The 21,309-nt window shown below is 42.9% G+C and overlaps 2 pseudogenes; both read right to left on the reverse strand.

Moving 5' to 3' along the window:
* Window positions 1-496: 496 nt before the first annotated feature.
* On the reverse strand, window positions 497-5,980 carry LOC137201595 (negative elongation factor D pseudogene; annotated as a pseudogene).
* A 1,787-nt stretch (window positions 5,981-7,767) lies between these two features.
* Window positions 7,768-9,449, reverse strand: LOC137201600 (serine/arginine-rich splicing factor 10 pseudogene; annotated as a pseudogene).
* Between the last annotated feature and the right edge of the window lie 11,860 nt (window positions 9,450-21,309).

Consider the following 21,309-nt stretch of genomic DNA (forward strand, 5'->3'; position numbering starts at 1 on the left):
GTCCCGGCCTGTCTCACACTTAGACTTGCCTGTGTGGGTTCAGTGGCGTGTGCTCAGTTACGCACGTAGGAAAATCCCTCACGCTGGTGACGGACTTACGCTTAATCCTGCCTCTTGACTCTGGGGTGACAGCAGCTATTTCATATGCCTTGAAAACTTTTAGTTATTTATTTTTTTATTTTGAGGACGAGTGTCTAATTTACGAGAACAACATAACACTGGGATCTACATGTTTCGCCCACAGAAAGGCTTTTATCTGTTCTTGGAGAATGAAAGCATTCACAGCAATACGAACTGACTGTTCAGGTCTTGTGAGAAAACTTAAGTCAACTTTGAAAATAGTTCATCTAAGTGCCCCGTTTTCTGAATTTCCACCACCCTGGGGCTGCCCGTTGGCTACGTCACGAAGGATAATGGGAACCTAGTTCCAATATTGGGGGAAATGAATACCGAAAACAGGATTTTCGAGGTAGCCCTGGATTTACAAGGAAAGGGGACTGTTCCTAATTGTAGTTCTCCACTTGCATTGCTAACATTTTCCTTTTTACAAAAGTTCTCCACCTCCTCCCTCCAGAGCCCCTTGCCAGGATGCTGACTGGGCCTCTTCATCGATGGCTTCTGGAAAGGGTTTTTCCGCAGTGGGTCTCCTGGAATGTTCTGCTCCAGCTCTGGAGGATGCTCTGTATCAGTCCACCAGCATGAAGTGAGACCGGCAGTGAGCTATAAACTCCGTCACAGGGTGCCGTTCACCTTCCGTTTTAATGGTGCCAGCGATGCTGTCGTTTTCCAGGATGGGGAGGAAAAGCTGCGTAAAGTCAGAGGTGTAGGGAGGTGCGATCACATCCAGCACCTCGGTCACAAAGTAGCGAATGAGGGAAATGTCGGTGTCCCCCTTCTCCAGACACCTGCGGATGTAAGTGACCACAGGGAGTACGTGGCCTTGGCTCAGCAGGTGCACCAGCCTGTCCAGGAGAGTCTTCTTCAGCTTGAGCTGCTCCATCGCGTCCAGCTGGGAATGCTGCGTCTCCAAGAGCTTCACCAGCAGCTGCAGGACCTGGGGGTGCAGGAGCTGGTGGCAGGTGCTGATCTGGTCCAGCAGCGCCAGGTGCACGGGGGTGCAGTGGGTCTGCAGCTGGAAGTACTTCGGCTCTGATACGCTCCAATGCACCCACTTGAGCACACCCATGGCCACCACTGGAAACCTGATACACTTATAGAGGGTGCTCAGCTCGGCCACGAGTTCAGAAGCCCCTTTGTTCTCAGCGCAACACAAACTGTGAACAGTTTCGACAGCTTTGGCCGTTGCCTTCAGCTCGCCTTGATTGACGCTCACACGCCTGTCCTTCCAGGTCTCCACCACGCTCACTGCATATGCCAAGATATGGATGTACTTGTGCTTGTGGTCCGGGTTGATCCTGACCCCTGGTTTAAAGAGCGAGTCCATGAAGAGGTCCAGGAAGGCCGGCACCCGGATGAGTTCAACTGGAGGCGGGTCCACACTGGTAAACAGGTTGAAAAGGACAGTGATGTCGGCCGGATTCAGGGCCCCCTTGGACAACATCGCCCCAAGGGCCTGACACAGCCGGGGGTAGGAGGCAGCTGTGCCCAGTGCGAGAGAGATCCGACTGGCATCGCGGCCTCTCTCCTGGGCGAAGCGCTGCACCTCCTGTGCAATCCTGCGCACGGCCCAGCCCCCCTGCCCTTCCTGGGCCAGCACGGACATCAGGACCTGGGCCACCACGTACGTGTGCTCCCCGTGGCACACCATCTTAGCAAACTGAGGGAGATTTTCTGCAAGGTTATCTTCTCCTCCATCCAAAAGTGTAGCCAGAGAGGTACAGAGAACTCTAGAAAACACTTCCAACTGCTGGCAGGCTGCCGCCACGCCGGTGATCTCCCCGTGGTATCCTGCATCGGAAATCAGCTTGACCGTGAAGTTCAGCATCAAACAATCTGGGTGCGCTTCAGTCAGTTGGTAAACAAGATCTCTCCACGTGGAATGTGCAATCATTTGTTCAAGCCAAACGGGGGTCTCTCCTTCTTCAGTAAAGATAGAATCTGCTTTGCGGGGGTCGAACTGTTTCATCAATAAAGTCTTCAAGTGGTTTTCCACGGTTTGCTGAACCTGCACTGGTTCAACCCCTGTCTGAATGAGCCACTGGGCCAGCAAGTTGACTGTCTGGGCCACAGCTGTGTAGTTGTCTGATAAGAGCCGGATCACCTCCTCCGGAGACCCTCCTGCCTGAAAATACCTCATCAGAGTGTTAAAGATGGAGGGTTCCATGATATAATCCGTGGTAGAAAATTTCTGCAGGCATTCTTGCTGGACCTGGGCATCCTCTTCTCCCTGTGCATCGCCCCCCTCCTGCTGGCCGCCCAACTCTGCCGCGCTCCCGAAGTCAACCTGGTCCAGGTCCATGCTGACGCCCGTCAGGGCCCTCGCCGTCCTCTACCCTGGCTGCCTGTTTAGGAAGAGAAACAGGATTATGATCTGTTCCCCCTTCTTTTCAAAGCTTTAGTACTTAAAACTGGTCTTTCTTGATAGGAATATGCATTTTCCTGCATAGATAATAGGAGGACAGTTCTACTGTCTACTTTTGTTGTAATTTGAGTCCTATGTCCCAGAGGTGATTTCATTGGCCAGTTGAGATGCTTCTCTATAATGATCACATGCTGCATGTATACTCAGATAAAATTATTACTCTTTTTAAAAATTAAGAAAAACTATACTTTCTCCAGACAACTAATATATTCTGTCAAAATCTAATCACATGTCCCTTTAACCTTTGGCACTCAAGAGATCAAAAGCAATAATTCTGAAACAAATTTTGACTCCAAATTAGTGACTAAGATCAAATGCCTTGTATTTTTATATGCTATTGCTACGCCTCTTCATTCATTGAATCTTCCATTCAAGTTAGAATTTTCTCTTTCTTGATTTTATTAATTTTTTTCCTGCTACATATTTATTCATTTAACTATAATCTCAACACTTATACATGGGCCAAGCAATTGTCTCTAGGTACAGTGAAAGGTTTTGGTTTTTGAGCTAAGAACAAAGGTGAGATTTTCTAATAGTTTAAGCAGAGAATTAACATAAAATGATTTTCTTTGAAAGAGATTGTGGCTGCCGAGGGAGAATGGCTGAGAAGGGAGCCACTGGGGACAAGGGGGCAGTAGGAAGACAGGTATTAGGCTGATAGTGGATGTGGGCTGTAGGTGGAGGAGTGAGCATCACCGAGAGATACTGAGGGTCCATTGAAGGTTGGGGGCTGGTGGGGAGGGAGGGGGTGAGGCCACTGACCACCAGGTTTCTGGCTCCATCCAGGGAGACAGAGCAGTGTCCCCTGCAGACAGTGATTTAGTGGAGAAGATCCCAAGTCTACTCTGGACGGGATGAATCTACTGCCCTTTGAAGACCACTGAAGCCAGGAAATTAATGAGATCACTAAGTGAGAGGCTGAAAATTGGCCATTGTGGGCAGAAGGCAGCAAACAGATAGTTTGTTTATATTGTAAAATGTTCTTTTTCAAGCAAAACCTTGAATTACAGCCAACATTTAAAAATCAAGAGTCTTGGGCTTCCATGGTGGCGCAGTGGTTGAGAGTCCGCCTGCCGATGCAGGGGACACGGGTTCGTGCCTCGGTCTGTGAAGATCCCACATGCCGCGGAGCGGCTGGGCCTGTGAGCCACAACTACTGAGCCTGCGCGTCCGGAGCCTGTGCTCCGCAACGGGAGAGGCCACAACAGTGTGAGGCCCGCGTACCGCAAAAAAAAAAAAAAAATCAAGAGGCTCAATGTTAAAATTCAAATTTTGACGTGAAAAATAAAATCTGTTATGAGTGATCCTAAATCCCCAGGTGGACAGCCATTGTCTGGACCTGAGGAGGACTTGCCCCCTTTAGATGGAATCTGGTTTCCCGAATCAGCTACAGTCTACACAGCCTGCTTAATTTCACCTACCAAGCGCTGGCAGACAGAAAAAAATAAATAACACACACACGCTCATTCCCCATTTGTGACTCAGAAGATTACATATTCTCTGTATAATAAAGCCTCTCTTCCTGTTCAGCTGTTCAGTTCTGCTGCAGCTGAACCTACTCTGTTATCACTGAAATCCGTAAGTATGAGCGGAGAAAATTTACTGTTCACTGAGGATGCCTGTGGTAACTGACTGCAATAGGGTCAGGCAACTCCAGTCCCGGGCATTTGTGTTTTGTTTGTTTCATTTGCTTTTCCTCAACAAAATTCCAAAGGTCAAGGTTTACATAACATGAGACAGAGTGAAGAAAACCAAGGAAACACAGAAGGCTTGAGAACTTACAAGGGGATGTGGCCCTTGGAGAACAGGAGGGGCACAGAGAGAACCCAAGCTCCTCAGTCCTGGGTTTATCCAGTCTATCCCAGTCCCTGAAAAACAAGAAAAAGAGCAGCCCACGCTCACACTGCTGGGAAGATTTGTCGTTAGGATCTACACTCAGCTCTGCTAAGCTAAAAAGCCTCATGTATTATGCCATGGAATACAAGGCAGCAATGAAAACACTAGGAAGTAGGTCAATAAATACTGATGTGAAATGACATCCCAGATATATTTGAGATAAATCAAATGAACACTTACAGCAGAATAAATTTCTTAGATTGAACAGCGTATCTGATAAGTGTTCAGATAAGCAGAGGACTTCGCGGGGAAATTCTACTGACATGAAAATAATAATTAAACCCTTCCCAAATACAGAAGAGAAAGGAACATTTCCAGCTCACTCTAAGAGGTCAGTATTAATTACCCTGTGTTATCAATCAGGGATCTACTAGAGAAACTGAGCCAGTAGGAGATGTGTATTAGAGATTTACAGCAAGGAATTGGCTTACAGGATTGTGGGAACTGTCTAGGCAAGTCTGAAGTTCTTGGGGCAGCCGTCAGAAAAGGCAGGCTGGCACTCTTTGGCACCGATGAAGCTGCTCTCCACAGACAGAATTTGTTCTCTTCAGAGAAGCCTCAACTCTACTCTTAAAGCCTTAGTTAATTAGATCAGGGTTATTGGATTATCTAGGATAATCTTATTACTTCAAGTCAATTGATACAGATTTTAATTACATCAAAAAATACCTTAAGGGACTTCCCTGGTGGTGCAGTGGTTAAGAATCTACCTGCCAATGCAGGGGACACGGGTTTGGGCCCTGGTCCAGGAAGATCCCACATGCCGCGGAGCAACTAAGCCCATGCGCCACAACTACCAGACCCCACGTGCCACAACTACTGAAGCTTGCTCGCCTAGAGCCCGTGCTCCACAACAAGAGAAGCCACTGCAATGAGAAGCCCATGCACTGCAACGAAGAGTAGCCCCCGCTCACCACAGCTAGAGAAAGCCCGCGGGCAGCAATGAAGACCCAACGCAGCCAAAAATAAATAAATTAACTAATTAAAAACATTTAAATTCAAGGTTACTAATTCTATTTTAAAATTTGCAACTTCAAATGTGTGAGGTTCAAATCATTAGTTACATCCTTCCCCCCCCCCCCGTCATTTCCATCCACAATATAAACATACTGTAATTATTACCAGGTTAGGAAAGAAAAAAGTCCCTTGAATCCCACAAGGCTCTATTGCTATCACCCCACTTTTGTTTTCTTTTACAGGAAAACCCTTTTAAAGCATTCTCTCTCTTTGCTGTTTGCATGTTGGTGATTTATTTCACTCATTGTCTCTTGAACTTACTCCAGTCAGGCTTTTACATCCCATGGACACCCCTCTTGTCAAAGTCACCAGTTAATGATCCTAACATTACAAAGCTCTAGTGATCATTTCCCAACCCTCTCTTACTTGAAGTATCCGGAGATCTCTCCACTTTAAAGGCTTTCTTCTCGTGGCTCCCGGGACCCAGTCCTTTCCCGAGATTCCTTCTATGTCAATGGCTGCTCCTTGGGAGTTTTCTTTGCTTCTTCCTTCTTCTCTCTACCTCTCCCTGACTTTAGACCTACTATGTCTCTCAAAGCTAAAGCCCGAGAGCTCTGAGCTCCTATATATACTGTCCAAGCACGGAAATCTAATCACAAGGATTTTGCTACCACCCACACAGTGATTAGGTCTGGATTTTAATCTCCAGGTTTATATATATCCAAACTCCCAATTCAGTATCCCTACTTGGACGTCTCATAGGTCATAAGTCAAACTTAAAACTCCCAACCTCAACCATGATGCCCTGCACTGACCCCTGCCCCACTTTCAGTCCTCACCATTCAAGTAAAGCCAATTCCATTAGTCTAGTTGATTGAGTCAAGAACCTCAGCATCGTGACTCTGCTTCTTTACTCTTGGTCCAAACTCAACCTGTCAAAAAAATCCGGCTTGATCCCTTGCTACGTTTCTGACTCCTATTAACACTTGCCTTCACTCATTTTGTTCCGTCCCTTCTGGTTGCCTTGCTTTTCAGTTAACAAGCCAAGCATGGTCCCCACTGAGCCCTTTGCACTTGCTGTTTGCTCTGCCTAGAAAGTTATTTCTCCAGATAAAAGTAAGACTTGTTCTCTTACCTTCTTCTGGTTTCTTTTCCAGTACATTTATCGACAAGGCAGTGACCAAAAATGAGGCTGCAGTCAGTGTTAGAGAAGACAGTTAGGGATTTGGGATTAGAGTATGAGAGTTAATGGAACCTCCTGGGGGGTTTATTCTGGGTTTTGATTAGGTAAATTTTTTTTTTTTTTTTTGCGGTACGCGGGCCTCTCACTGCTGTGGCCTCTCCCGTTGCGGAGCACAGGCTCCGGACGCGCAGGCTCAGCGGCCATGGCTCACGGGCCCAGGCGCTCCGCGGCATGTGGGATCCTCCCGGACCGGGGCACGAACCCGTGTTCCCTGAATCAGCAGGCGGACTCTCAACCACTGCGCCACCAGGGAAGCCCTGATTAGGTAAAATTGAAATTTGAGTATTGACGAGAGTTCTTCTAAACTGGAGACCAGCCTGAAGACGTTCCAATTCAGGCTATGGATTTTGTACTAAAAGGGCTTGAAGTGATGGGGAGAACTCTAGGGTAGAGACAGATTGGGTGAAGGAGATGGAAAGACCAGTAATTTGCTGGTGGGGAGGTTACAGAGATGATGGCGACTAGAACTAAGGTAACTGTCGTTCAAATCTTGGATGTCAATGGGCCACAAAAATGAGCCCCAGTGATAAAGTGGGCAAAGTGTATAAACAAAAAAAAGCACAGAAAGAACACGTTTCCAACTGGCACATGAAAAATGTTCAATTTAATTAAGGTGCAAAGAAACAAAATCTTTAATAATGAGATGTACATATACAAAAAAATTATTTGCATTATGATGCAATTTGATTAAAAAATATATTAATTCCATAAATATTTATTTACCACTTAGGTAATCAGCAAACTGTGTTGGGAAGTCTAGATTATATACCAAAATATTAAAATAGGGTTTTTTTCTGGCAGATAGATATGGAAGTGATTCTTTTTGTGTGTGTGTGATACTATAAAATTTATTTATTCACTATACACAGAACATGTCCCCTATAAAATGTACATAAAAAACACTAAAAAGTATAATTTGGTGAACATTTTCTTCATTACAAAACATACTAAATCAGTTGGGATAACAGCTCTCTGTCTGCCTCAAAATAATCTAATTATAGTACCCAGAGTATCTTTTATATCTGATGCAAAATTAAATACTTTATTTATTTTTGGCTGCATTGGGTCTTCATTGCTGTGCACGGGCTCTCTCTAGTTGTGGCGAGCAGGGGCTACTCTTCGTTGCGGTTCATGGGCTTCTCACTGCGGTGGCTTCTCTTGTTGCGGAGCACAGGCTCTAGGCGTGCGGGCTTCAGTAGTGGCACGTGGGCTCAGTAGTTGTGGCTTGCGGGCTCTAGAGCGCAGGCTCAGTAGTTGTGGCCCATGGGCTTAGTTGCTCTGCGTCATGTGGGATCCTCCCGGACCAGGGCTCGAACCCATGTCCCCTGCACTGACAGGGAGATTCTTAACCACGGCGCCACCAAGGAAGTCCCGAAATACTTTTTTTTTAAAAAAAAATGAATACTGAATTAATGGGAGTATTGCTGAGTGAATCAATAAATGAGAGTGATGACTCAGGGACTTTTTTTTTCCTTTGGCTGTGCTACGCAGCACACAGGATCTTAGTTCCCCGACATGGGATTCAACCCGTGCCCCTTGCATTGGGAACACGGAGTCTTAACCACTAGACCACCAGGGAAGTCCCAGACGTCCTAGTTTCCAATAATTTAACATGGACCTGCTACCCATGAATCAATATAAACCGAATCAGATTTAGGATTAGTTTCCACAAGTACAAAGTTGAATTACCTTTTTTTAAAATTTGAATTTTATTTATTTATTGTTTTATACAGCAGATTCTTATTTGTTATCTCTTTTATACATATTAGTGTATATATGTCAATCCCAATCTCCCAATTCATCCCACCACCACCACCCCAAATTACCTTTTATTTGTCCTAAAATGCTTGCTTTCAGTGATTCCATGTAGTTTCGATAACATTCTTCTATCTTTCCAGACCGGAGTCCAAATATTCGCACAGTATTCATACTGAACACTTTCCACCCACCCTTTGGTCGCCTGAACTGCTCTTTTTTGGTTCTGTCTCTGCCTTCTCAGATCTTTCTTGAAGCATAGTAGGCAGTACTGTACTGGATACTCCTGCTGCAGTTTGGCCTATCATTGTTGGAGTGGATTCTGCTACAGCGTGGTCTTCCAGTCGGTCCATTTCTAGGACTATAAGATCTTCTGTGGTTGTAATCAAAGGACTGACTTCTTGACCGCCTTCTTTTCTAACTTTGGCTTCTAGAACGTCTGTATCTGTCATAATTATCATAGAGCGATGAACTATGCACATTTCCTCCCTTCCCGGGCTTTCATCCGATTTGGAGTCTTCCCATCCCCCTGTGCAAACTGTGTTTCGGTTTGGTGTCCACAAATCCATTTTCTGTCCAAATTATGTAAAGCATCTTCGGCATCATGAACATCCTCAAATTGAACACATGCAAATCCTCTTGGGGGTGAGTGTAGAAATCAAGTGGAACGTACACAGCAACTACAGGACCATAATGACCAAATTCATGTTGTAAATCTTCAGACCTGGTATCATCGGCCATGGTCCTTACAAAGAGAGACTTGTTGCGGGGGAGAGGGAGAGGGAGAGGGGCCCAGGTACCGGGACACGACTGCAGCATGAGTCTCAGCAGGGACACTATCCCCCGGGCAAACTGGCTGCAGCTCCGGCGGCAGCAGATCCTCAGACACACACAGCCAGAAGTCTCTGCTGGAAGTGATTTTTTTTTTTTTTTTTTTTTTTGCGGTACGCGGGCCCCTCACAGTTGTGGCCTCTCCCGTTGCGGAGCACAGGCTCCCGACGCGCAGGCTCAGCGGCCATGGCTCACGGGCCCAGCCGCTCCGCGGCATGTGGGATCTTCCCGGACCGGGGCACGAACCCGTGTACTCTGCATCGGCAGGCAGACTGTCAACCACTGCGCCACCAGGGATGCCCTGGAAGTGATTCTTTTAATTTTTATTGTTTTGCTTATAATGTACAGGACCACTGGTGTAATACAAATAAATAGGAAAAAATAGGCTATGCATATAGTGCATCTAGCATACCCAGTTACCCAATTCTGGGAGAATTTTAAAGGAAGAAATGAGGGTAATATTAAGGGTTAGATTTTTCCTCAGCTAAGTAGAAAATTTCCCAGCAAACAAAGGATATAAATCGATTTTGTAATGTGGTATGAAAATACTCTTTATGATTTGATCTCTATCTCAGATGATTATGAGAGTGTATTGATTGGACATGCAGCTACTGTACAGATTATCTAGTGTGCATTGTGCAAAGGATCTAATGACTCCCTAGGTAGCGTGAGCAGCAGACACTCCCTCATATCCTCCCCACCCCCAGACACCCACATCTACAGCAGCAGAGCATCCTTACACCAGTGGTTCTCAACCATTGATGCACATTAGAATCGCCTGTGGGCACCTGGGCTACATCTTAGAGCAATTTAATCAGAGGCTGGGGTGGCGGGGAGGGTTAGAATGTTTGTTTCAGGTGAACAGTGAAGTGATTCACAATATATATACACATTCTTTTCCATTATGCATTATTACAAGATATTGAATATAGTTCCCTGTGCTATACAGTAGGACCTTGTTGTAGTGTTCATCTGTTAATCTCATACTCCCAATTTATCCCTCCCTTCCATTTCCCTTTGGTAACCATATGTTTGTTTTCTACGTCTGACTCTATTTGTTTTGTAAATAATTTCATTTGTATCATTTTTTTTAGATTTCAAATATAAGTAATATCATATGATATTTCTCTTTCTCTGTTTGGCTTACTTCACTCAGTATGATAATCTCTAGGTACATCCATGTTGCTGCAAATGGCATTTTTCATTCTTTATTATGGCTGAGTAATATTCCATTGTGTGTGTGTATTTGTGTGTGTGTGTGTGTGTGTGTGTATACATCACATCTTCTTTATCCATTCCTCTGTCAATGGACATATGGACACTTAGGTTGCTGCCATGTCTTAGCTATTGTAAATGCTGCTGCAATGAACATTGGGGTGCATGTCTCTTTTCGAATTATGGTTTTCTTTGGATATATGCCCAGGAGTGGATTGTAGGATCACATGGTAGCCCTATTTTTAGTTTTCTGAGGAACCTCCGTACTGTTTTCCATAGTGGCTGTACCAATTTACATTTCCACCAACAGTGTAGGAGGGTTCCTTTTTCGCCATGCCCTCTCCAGCATTTATTGTTTGTAGACTTTTTAAAAAAATTTATTTATTTATTTGGTTGCACAGGGTCTTAGTTGCAGCAGGCGGGCTCCTTAGTTGTGGCATGTGAACTCTTAGTTGTGACATGCATGTGGGATCTAGTTCCCAGGCCAGAGATCGAACCTGGGTCCCTTCAGTGGGAGTGCAGTCTTAACCACTGTGCCACCAGGGAAGTCCCTGTAGACTTTTTGATGATGGCCATTCTGACTGGTGTGAGGTGATACTGCATTGTAGTTTTGATTTGCGTTTCTCTAATAATTAGCCATGTTGATCATCTTTTCATGTGCATTTTGGCCATCTGTATGTCTTCTTTGGAGAAATGTCTATTTAAATCTTCTGACCATTTTTTGATTAGATTTTTTGTTCACTTGTTCTTCAGAGGAAGAATCTTACTTAATTTTTATTAGTCCTTTCAAACAACCCTCTAACCATTTAAAACTCTACCATTTATATAATGGCCCGGAACCCAGTCAAGAGGTAAGGCCATGGATTCAAATATTATTGACTTGCTTTTGTGAACTTGGATAAGTTTATGCCATCTGTTTGTCTTCTTATGTATAAATTGTTTAGTAATACCTGAACTGTGTGTGTCGGGGGGTTAGACCTATCAAACCCCCCTTTACTTTTTTAAAAAATTAAAAACATTTACACAGTTTTGAAAGGTTACTTTCCATTTATAGTTATGACAAAGTATCTGCTATATTCCCCGTGTTGTACAATACATCCTTGAGCCTATCTGACACCCAGTATTTGTACCTCTCATTCCCCCAACCCTATATTGCCCCTCCCCCATCCCCCCACTGGTGACCACTAGTTTGTCCTGTATATCTGTAAGTCTGTTTCTTTTTTGTTGTATTCACTAGTTTGTTGTATTTTTTAGATTCCACATATAAGTGACATCATACAGTGTTTGTCTTTCTCTGTCTGACTTTTAGTTCACTTAGCATAATGCCCTCATGAATCATCTCAAGAACTTTTCACACATCTTCAAAACTTGTTCTTCTCTTTCTTTCTTTACGTCACTTCCTAGGAGTTACAAGGACAGGCTAAAGGGTGAGGGGCATCAGTTGTGCCACCATGGACAGCCCCACTGCTAACTGACCATGGAAGTTACCAAATTACCATGGAAGTCCTTCATCTCTGCCAGTGATTAGTGGCTTGAGGAATTCCTAAAATTGGATCTACAGTGGGGTGTTCAAAGGTGACGAGGCATTTCACACGTCCAGTGAATTACAAACTTCACTGGCTTTAGTTAGATTAGAAGAGGTAACTGTCTAGCAATCCTAGATGAAGAGCTAAAAGAGGTGAAGTCACCAGCCAAAAAGTGTAGATTTCAAGGAATCTCGGTCCCCCAAGCTAGATATTATGCAGGCTGCCAAGCTGAGCTAACTTAAGAAGATGGATATAGTTTATTCACTCTGAACCCCCTGGACCTAGCCTGACCCTAACACATAGTAGGAGTATCACAGTGGCAAGTGGTAGAAAGTCTGCCTCATTTAATCCAAATCACTAAAAGTATATTGGTGCCCTAGTAACAATCAATGGGCTTTGTTATTAGTATTATCATTATGAACTCAAGAATTTTATGTATTTGAAACAAATCTATACCAGGTCCTTTGTAAGATAATTAGAGATGGCCTTACACTCAACAAATGCCTTATTTTAAAAACTTTTTAAAAAATTTGTGGTAAAATATACAGTAAACTTACCATTTCAACCAAAAAGAAAAAAAGAATTTTATATATTTGATATTTTTCAATCCATTGCAGTCATTAATGCTTTTTCAATTTAAAATACTATCGTATATTTTGTAATTATGTCTGTTCTACGTTGTTCTAATAAGCATTTTTATTGAAATTAAAAAAAAAATCGGGCTTCCCTGGTGGCGCAGTGGTTGAGAGTCCGCCTGCCGATGCAGGGGACACGGGTTCGTGCCCCGGTCCGGGAGGATCCCACATGCCGCGGAGGGGCTAGGCCCGTGAGCCATGGCCGCTGAGCCTGCGCGTCCGGAGCCTGTGCTCTGCAACGGGAGAGGCCACAGCAGTGAGAGGCCCGCTTACCACAAAAAAAAAAAAAAAAAAAACTTCTTAGTCTAACTCAGTTCTTTGGCTTCAACTCGGAGACATTTCCTTCAGCTGCGAATTTACTGGACAGATTCCAACAATTCAAGGTACCTTTCTGATAGTTTGGGGGAAGATTTTCTGCTCAGAGTACCTTTGGGAACAGGTTGGGGATGTCTCTCTGACAGGTAGGGGTCACTCTTCTAAGAAACCGCAGGATAGTGGGGAGGGATAAATTGGGAGATTGGGATTGACATATACACACTACTATATATAAAATAGATAACTAATAAGGACCTACTGTACAGCACAGGGAACTCTACTCAATACTCTGTAATGACCTGTATGGAAAAAGAATCTAAAAAAGAGTGGAAAATTAAATTAAATTATAAATTTAATTTAATTTAATTTTAAAAAAGAAAAAGAAATGACAGGATAGGAGACGGACACAGGAAACAGGCAGGGAAATGAACACGTGTGTGGAAGGACCATCGGGCCTGTGAGCAACACACGTGCAGGACTTTGCTTGGAAGCAAAGCTTGGAAGCTTTGCGTTTTTCGATGCAGTATAATTGCTCATAAGAGAGAGGGGAGTAGTCCAAGCTCATTTCAGCCTTGGGGAGCCAGGGATCAAAAAGAGAAGTAAAAGGAAAAAGAGAGCTTTTATGTACATGATATTGACACTAAAAAATGAAGGAAACTTCCAGGGAAAACCTATTGGTCGATACTGTCACTATTGCAAATTCCTAAATCTGGCAAGAGGACAGGACTGCATTAGAAGTCATTATTGATTAATTCATTCATCAAGTCCTTGCTAAAGGCCCATTATGTGCTTGGCAATCTTCTAGGTCTTTGGGATACATTAGTGAACAAGGAAGACAGGGACCAGAACTGGTAGAGCTTACACTGTAGTGAGAAAAGAGAGATACTTGCAAGACTGGTGAACTTTCTCCAGAAAACAAGAAGCATAGGAATCACAGTTAACCTTTAGAATGGGTGAGAATTTTCTAAATACTTTTAAAATTCATAGGCAGGATTTTTTTTCTGGAAACTGGTACCATTTTTTTTTTTTTTTTTTTTTGCGGTACGTGGGCCTCTCACTGTTGTGGCCTCTCCCATTGCGGAGCACAGGCTCCGGATGCGCAGGCTCAGCAGCCATGGCTCACGGGCCCAGCCGCTCCGCAGCACGTGGGATCTTCCCAGACCGGGGCACGAACCCGTGTCCCCTGCATCAGCAGGCGGACTCTCAACCACTGTGCCACCAGGGAAGCCCAAGGTCCTGTTTTTATTAACTGACATGAATTAAATTTAAGATACAAAGCTTTGGAGCTATCTTCCCAGAAATACCATTAACAGAAATAATGAGTGTATCTGAGAAGCAAACTGTAAGCAAATAGATCTGTGGCTATTGATCAGTTCTAAGCAGCCCCCTGCCTGGGTTCTTGTTGTAGCAGAGAGGCACCAACGGCGTCAAGGAGAGTTCTGTACACAGAGGTGCAGGATCATCTTTTTTCTCAAGCAATTATCTATGAATCTCAGCATTCAGTACAAAATGCAGAACCACCATTTACTCATTTCTCAGTTGGAGAATCAAAAATTTTCTTTCTCCAGTCCAACTGTTAAAAAAACTCTCTGATATACCTATTTATCCGACCAATTGATAGATTGATCTATTGATAAAACATTTTTAAAAAGCCGGTACAGTTCTGCATCATAAAACGGTCCTTGCATGACATGTCCACACTCCTTTGGAAGGCCAGAACCTCCTGTTTTGCACTTAATCTCATCTTCCCTAACTGCTCAAGGTCATAACTCTGGGAATTCTCATTGCCCTGGGTTGCATCATCACTATTTCCCTCAGAACTTGATCTTTCCCGTCAGCATACAAACAAGCTATTAACACAGAATTCTTGAGCCCTCTGGGGATATCTGATAGTAGGCATTAAAATTCCTTACGCTGTTAATTTTTTCCCCAGTTGCTCTAGAAAATGAGAGAATTGAAATTCTTGATGTAATTGTGTTCATATGAGACAATCTCAAAATTGGGTCCCACCCCATGCCTAGTGAATCAGCGTCTGCATTTTAACAAGATCCCTGGGTGATTCATAAAAGTTTGAAAAGCACTAGACTAGATCAGTGGTTCTCAACACCAGAATCACTTGAGTAACTTTAAGGAATCCTGATGTCCAGAGACCAATTAAATCAGAATTTGGGGGGGTGTGTAGATCCCAGGGGTCTGTGTTTTTTAAAGCTCCTTCTGATGACACCAATGTGTAGCCAAATTTAAGAACCACTGGACTAGACAGACCTTCTTTTCCTGTGTCACTGACTGACTATTGGTGCAATCTCTCTAGAGAAAGAAGATTGAAGTCATGTTGACCCCAGGAAAAGATAGAGACACTTGCTGGTATCTTACATGGTATCAGCATTGGCTAGACAAGGTCTGTCCTGACTTCCGGGACTTCCCTGGTGGTCCAGTGGTTAAGACTTCATGCTCCCAATGCAGGGGGCCTGCGTTCGATTCCTGGTCAGGGAACTAGATCCTGCGTGCCGCAACTAAAGATCCTGCACGTGGCAATGAAGATCCCGCGTGCCACAACTAAGAACCAGTGCAGCAAAATTAATAAATAATATTAAAAAAACAAAAAAGATCTGTCCTGACTTTCAAGACATATTTCTTAAGATTGGCCCAGAGGAGGGCCAATGAGACTTCATTTCAAGAATGAGAAGCTGAAAAACCAAACCACACTAACTGCTATATGCAGTCATAACACCTAAGTATACAACAACAATAAGGAAGAAATATTCAGGGATACAAATGACCAGATGAGGAAGAAAAAAAAAAGACCTTGGGGTAGATGGTGGCTAGGGGGTTGGCAGAGGGAAATGAGTACCTACCTATCTCCTAGGGTCGTTTTTAATGGTTAGTAGTTGACAATTCTGCCCATGTCTGTTTCAGTTGACCAAGAAATGAAGTGCTTCATGGGAGCTGCAGGAGTCCAGTGGTTTTTCAACAATCATTCTAGTTACTGCTTCTATCTCATCTGAAATATTTGGTTTCAGTGAGTCAGGAAACAATGGAAATCAGACCACTTCTCCTCAATCTTGACGAAGGTTGTTATCTCCATCCATTTCTTGGAGCTTGATCATGTTCAGAATCCCTGGTCCAGCAGCTCCACCATCCAATCTAGTATCCCATCTAAAACCAGGCATTACATTTGTCTGTAACATCCTTCAAGTCTCTTGTCATCTAGGACAGTGTGTTTGCATGCTGAAGAGACTGGATACTCTTTAATGTCTCATAGTTTGGATTTTTTCTGGTCATTTCCTCCTGATATCACATAGCTTATTCTTATATTCCCTATGTTTTCTATAAACTGGAAGTTAAATAAGCTTGGTAATAATATAACCTTATTGACAACAGTATAAAATCATGAATACCTGTGTTATATAGCTTCATATCAGGACAAGTGGAATTTCTAGTCATCCCGCAATAAATATGGTTAAGGTTGACCCCTGGGTTGGTGGGATTACAGACTGATCTGGAGGGATGGATTTTTTAAAATATTTATTTATTTATTTATTTATTTGGCTGTGCCAGGTCCTAGTTGTGGCAGGATCTTTGTGGCCATATGTGGGATCTAGTTCCCTGACCAGGGATCAAACCCAGGCCCCCTGCATTGGGAACATGGAGTCTTAACCAGTCTTAACCAGAGAAGTCCCAGGGATGGATTTTTATGTAGTAGAAATGACTGAAAGAGGAAGGCCAGGATGCTAAACTATCTGCAAGAGTGGTTGTAATTATAGGCCATGGTTAAGGAGGGGAATGCAGCAAGATGGCCCTAAAGGAGAGAGAGAATGTTGAGGGATTAGAGGATTAGAGGTTGTGGAAAGGTATGGAAAATTGTTGCTAACACAAGGGTCTTGCCCTTTTTAAAGCAGCCTGGATAATGGGGATAAGACACCTGTTGCTAATTTCACCAATATCTGTGTTTTCTTCTTTGGGGGTACATCGCTGCAGTACATTTCCTAGCCTTCCCTGAAGTTAAAGATGATCATGTGATTGATTCTGGCCAATGAAATGTGAACGGAAGTGATGGACACCACTTCCATTTTGGGCTCTAAAAACCTTCCCATGCATGATCCTTTCTCTCTTTCTGCATCAATCCATTGAATGGAGAAGACTCTTACAACCTAGAAAATAGCAGCACACATGCTAGAAGAAGCCTAGGTCTTGGTCATGTGAAAAGCCACCTCTCCAAGGGTGCTAATGTTGGACTGTGATAGCGGCAAGGACTACTGAAGTCTTTGAGGAATTTACTGTGAAGAGGAGCAAGGACACAGGGCAGTAGCTGATGGTGAAAGAGTTTTAAGAGGAGGCCTATTTAGAATGGAAGAAATGAGAACAAAATTGATGTTCATAGATTATAATCCACAGAGAGGAAAAAACTGATAAAGAAGAAGATAGGGGAGGATTGTTAGAGCAACGTACTTGACTACGCAGGAGGCGATGGGATCCAATGCACAAATGCTGAATTTAGCATTAGGAGTACAGAGAGGTTGTCTGTTGTAACAGGAGAAAAGTCAGAGTACAAGTACAGTACAAGTGCTGATAAGTTAGGTTGTAAGAGTCTTCTCCATTCAATAGATAGATGTGAGGGACTGCGCTGGAAGTCCAGTGGTTAAGACTTCGTGCTCCCAATGCAGGGGAATCAAGATCTCACATGCCACATGGCACAGCCAAAAATAAATAAATAAATAAATAAAAAAGAGAGAAGTAAATCAGCTTGATTTACTTCTTAAAAGCATTTTTATATATAACTTTTAAAAAATAGAAATACAAATGTTACGGGTACGCTGCCCAATTCGTTCTGGAAAGTCTAACTCATTTCTACAAGTTCAGTAGGTAACTCCACAATATAAAAATACTTTACCTTGTTAAAACATTCACTTTATAATACTCCTATTACAAAGTACGCTGAAACAAAAATACTTGAAATGAGTCCTTTTTGCACATGTTTAAGATAGTTTTATGGAAGGAGCATAATTTCCTCAAATGACAGGCATGTTTTACATTTTGATAGGTATAGCTGTCCTCCAAAATAGTTTTGTTTGAAGAGTAACTAACACTCGCTGTGTGAACCACAGTTGCCCAGGTATTTGGCTTTGATGGGATTGGGTTGGGGTTATGTTAGGTGTCAAGGTTAGGTGTCTGAAAGGGTTTATTCCTCTGTAACTAGTCAATCCTAAATACCACCAGCAAAGCTTTCAGCTCAGGCCTAGTAGTTATTTACTTCATCATCAAATTCATCATCAAGGAAGATCAATAGGGGTATTTCCAACATATCCAAAAATTCTCATACTTTTCCTGAGTAAAATATTATTGCCTCTCAGTTAATGATCTTCAAGGCTCAACCATACACACTTTTCCCCTTTTCCACTTCTGGGAAATATTCATAATCTATCAAGACAGAGCTAGTCTCAACATAATGCTAAAAGCTTTTGCATGATAATGAAAGATTGTTGAGGACAAATATCTCAGAATACTTATCCCACATAGAAACAGTGGTTCTGGGTAATAAACACATACTTAATAATTTGAGTATAACACTCCTGGACCATGTTTCAAGCCTCTCCCATGTTGTTGTCTATTTCCCCGCGCATCAATAGCTTTCCCTGAGGAGTTCAAATCATAATCCTGTTCAACTACTTCCATTCTTGACATGTCTCTTTAAGGATGGGAATCAAAATTCGAAATGCCCTATACAAGGGAAAAATCTGTGTATTCTCCGAGTAAATGCAATCTAGTCAGTACACTGGCAGAAGTAATAACTGTTTTGTTCATGGAATGATTCATTGATATTACCTGTATGTGTCTTTTTCTCTTTATTCATATTGCAGGTTTTTATAGTCTCTGCCCAGGAGCAACAGGTGGTGGTTGGGGAGGGGTGGGAGGGCCACAGAAATCTGTCAAAGGAACATCAAGAGCTCCAAATCAGGGCCTTCCCTGGCGCTCCAGTGGTTAGGACTCCACATTTCCACTGCAGGGGGCATGGGTTCGATCCCTGGTCGGGGAACTAAGATCCCACATGCCGTGCGTGGCACAGCCAAAAAAAAGAAAAAAATTTGTTTATCTTTTTTTAAATTTTATTTATTTATTTATTTATTTATTTATTTTTGGCCGTGTTGGGTCTTCGTTTCTGTGCGAGGGCTTTCTCTAGTTGCGGCGAGCGGGGGCCACTCTTCATCGCGGTGCGCAGGCCTCTCACTATCGCGGCCTCTCTTGTTGTGGAGCACAGGCTCCAGACGTGCAGGCTCAGTAGTTGTGGCTCACGGGCCCAGTTGCTCCATGGCATGTGGGATCCTCCCAGACCAGGGCTCGAACCCGTGTCCCCTGCATTGGCAGGCAGATTCTCAACCACTGCGCCACCAGGGAAGCCCCCCCAAAATTGTATATCTTAAAAAAAATAATGTGGGTTGTGCATAGGGACTTACTTCCAAGGGTGCAGTAAAAATGAGGAAAAGAGTAACTTTATGGTGGAGAAACCTGACCGTCACTTCCTCAGCCAGGTGATCAAGGTCACCATTAACAGCAATGAGCAAGTGGGTAATATGTACCCTTCATGTGTTGCGATGAAAATGTCATGTTACCTCTGGTTTTCCTTTCCAAAATCTACAGCCCAGTTTATCATGAGAAAAACATCAAACAAATTCCAACAGAGGGACATTCTATGGAATACATGCCCAATGTTTCTCCATCAAGGTCATCAGAAACAAGGAAAGTCTGATCAACTGTCATCATCTGGAGAAGTCTAAGGGGACTAGATGTAACCTGCTTAAATCCTGGAACAGAAAAAGAACGTTAGGCAAAACTGAAGAAATTTGAATACAATTTGGCCTTAGTTAATAAAAATGTATCCCTATTGGTTCATTCATTGTGGCAAATGTACCACACTAATATATGATCTTAATAACAAGGGAAACTGCATGTATAATATATACAGGGGATCCTCTGTGCTACCTTCTCAATTTTTCTGTAAATCTAAAACCATTCTAAAAAATTAAGTTTCTTTTTAAAAATTGCAGAAATGAGGTGCTAGACGGTCTTACCTTTTTCCAGAGAAAGACTTACTTTTGCTTCTGTCAGTCCTTAGGAAGTAAGAGTCTATTTTCAGTTCTCTTTTATTCCTAGGGTGCTGTTTGTTGGGTCCTAAACTCCAGTTTTTCCCTCTTGCCCTGTGAGACTTCTGAAGACTCTGTTCAGTTTATCAGTCTCCTGGTTGCCACTTTCTTTGCAGATATCCAGACTCTCAGGCATTGTTTAAGAATCAGCAAATGCCATGTTCAGACTTCCCTTGTCTCTGAGGTCTCGGTCCCTTACATTCCTTGCTCCAATGAAAGCTCTCTGATGCTTTCAAATAGTTGTTTTTATGTTTTATCCAGCTTTCCTAGTTGTTCTCAGCAGATGATTGGCCTGACACAGCGACTCATCTTCATCTTAGCCTGAAGCTTCTGCTTCTCTTTTTGAATTTGCCTTCCATTCCTCATTGATTTCAAAATTCTGAAATACTCATGCTTTCCACGAGTCCCAGGGCTTCTCCTTAGGGCCAGATGCTAAAAATGATAACGATAGATGCTAAAAATGATAAAGAACTAGTTAGGGAGCAGTTAGAGAGCCAAATGGGAAAAAGACAAATGACATGACCAAAATCACATTACGGGAAAGGAAAAAGCACTGGTATCTAGTCTACTTATTCTGATAGAGTAAATTCCTTTCGGCATATCCCATAATGATCCTAAGTGTATGAGCAGGAAAACAAAGTACTAAAATGAGAACTAACACAGATGTGTTTACTTTCTCTAATTCCATCAGTCATAGTTTTTAGTGTTTCCCTCTTCATTGCTTTCAGGATTATTCATCTTATATTGGCAACATATGTTTTCACATTTTACTCCTTTATTTATTGATCCATTCTGGAAAAGAGACATGTGGATTAATTTGTTTATTACATTTCAATTTGGTTATGACAATTTTGGAACCAACTGCCATTGGGTGGGTTTCCTTTAGACAGGAAATATATGGCAAGGGAAAAAAAGGAGGAAAATAAGACCACTTTTTTTTTTTTTTGGCCGCACCACGCAGCAAATGGGATCTTCGTTCCCTGACCAGGGATCGAACCTGTGACCCCTGCAGTGGCAGCGTGGAGTCTTAACCACTTGACCGCCAGGGAAGTCCAATATAAGACAACTTTAAAGCAATATTTTAAACAAAGTAACTTAGTTGGTGAGTAATAATATTAAAAATAGTTCTATATTTCACGTTTTAGTAACTCAGAAATTGGATGGATATGTCTTACAGTCTAAGCATCATAGTTTATTTTCATCTTTATTTTCTTAGTGGTCCATTAAATGATAATAACATATAAGATATGATTAA

This window comes from Pseudorca crassidens, chromosome 11 (genome assembly GCF_039906515.1).
Source record: "Pseudorca crassidens isolate mPseCra1 chromosome 11, mPseCra1.hap1, whole genome shotgun sequence".
NCBI lineage: Eukaryota > Metazoa > Chordata > Mammalia > Artiodactyla > Delphinidae > Pseudorca > Pseudorca crassidens.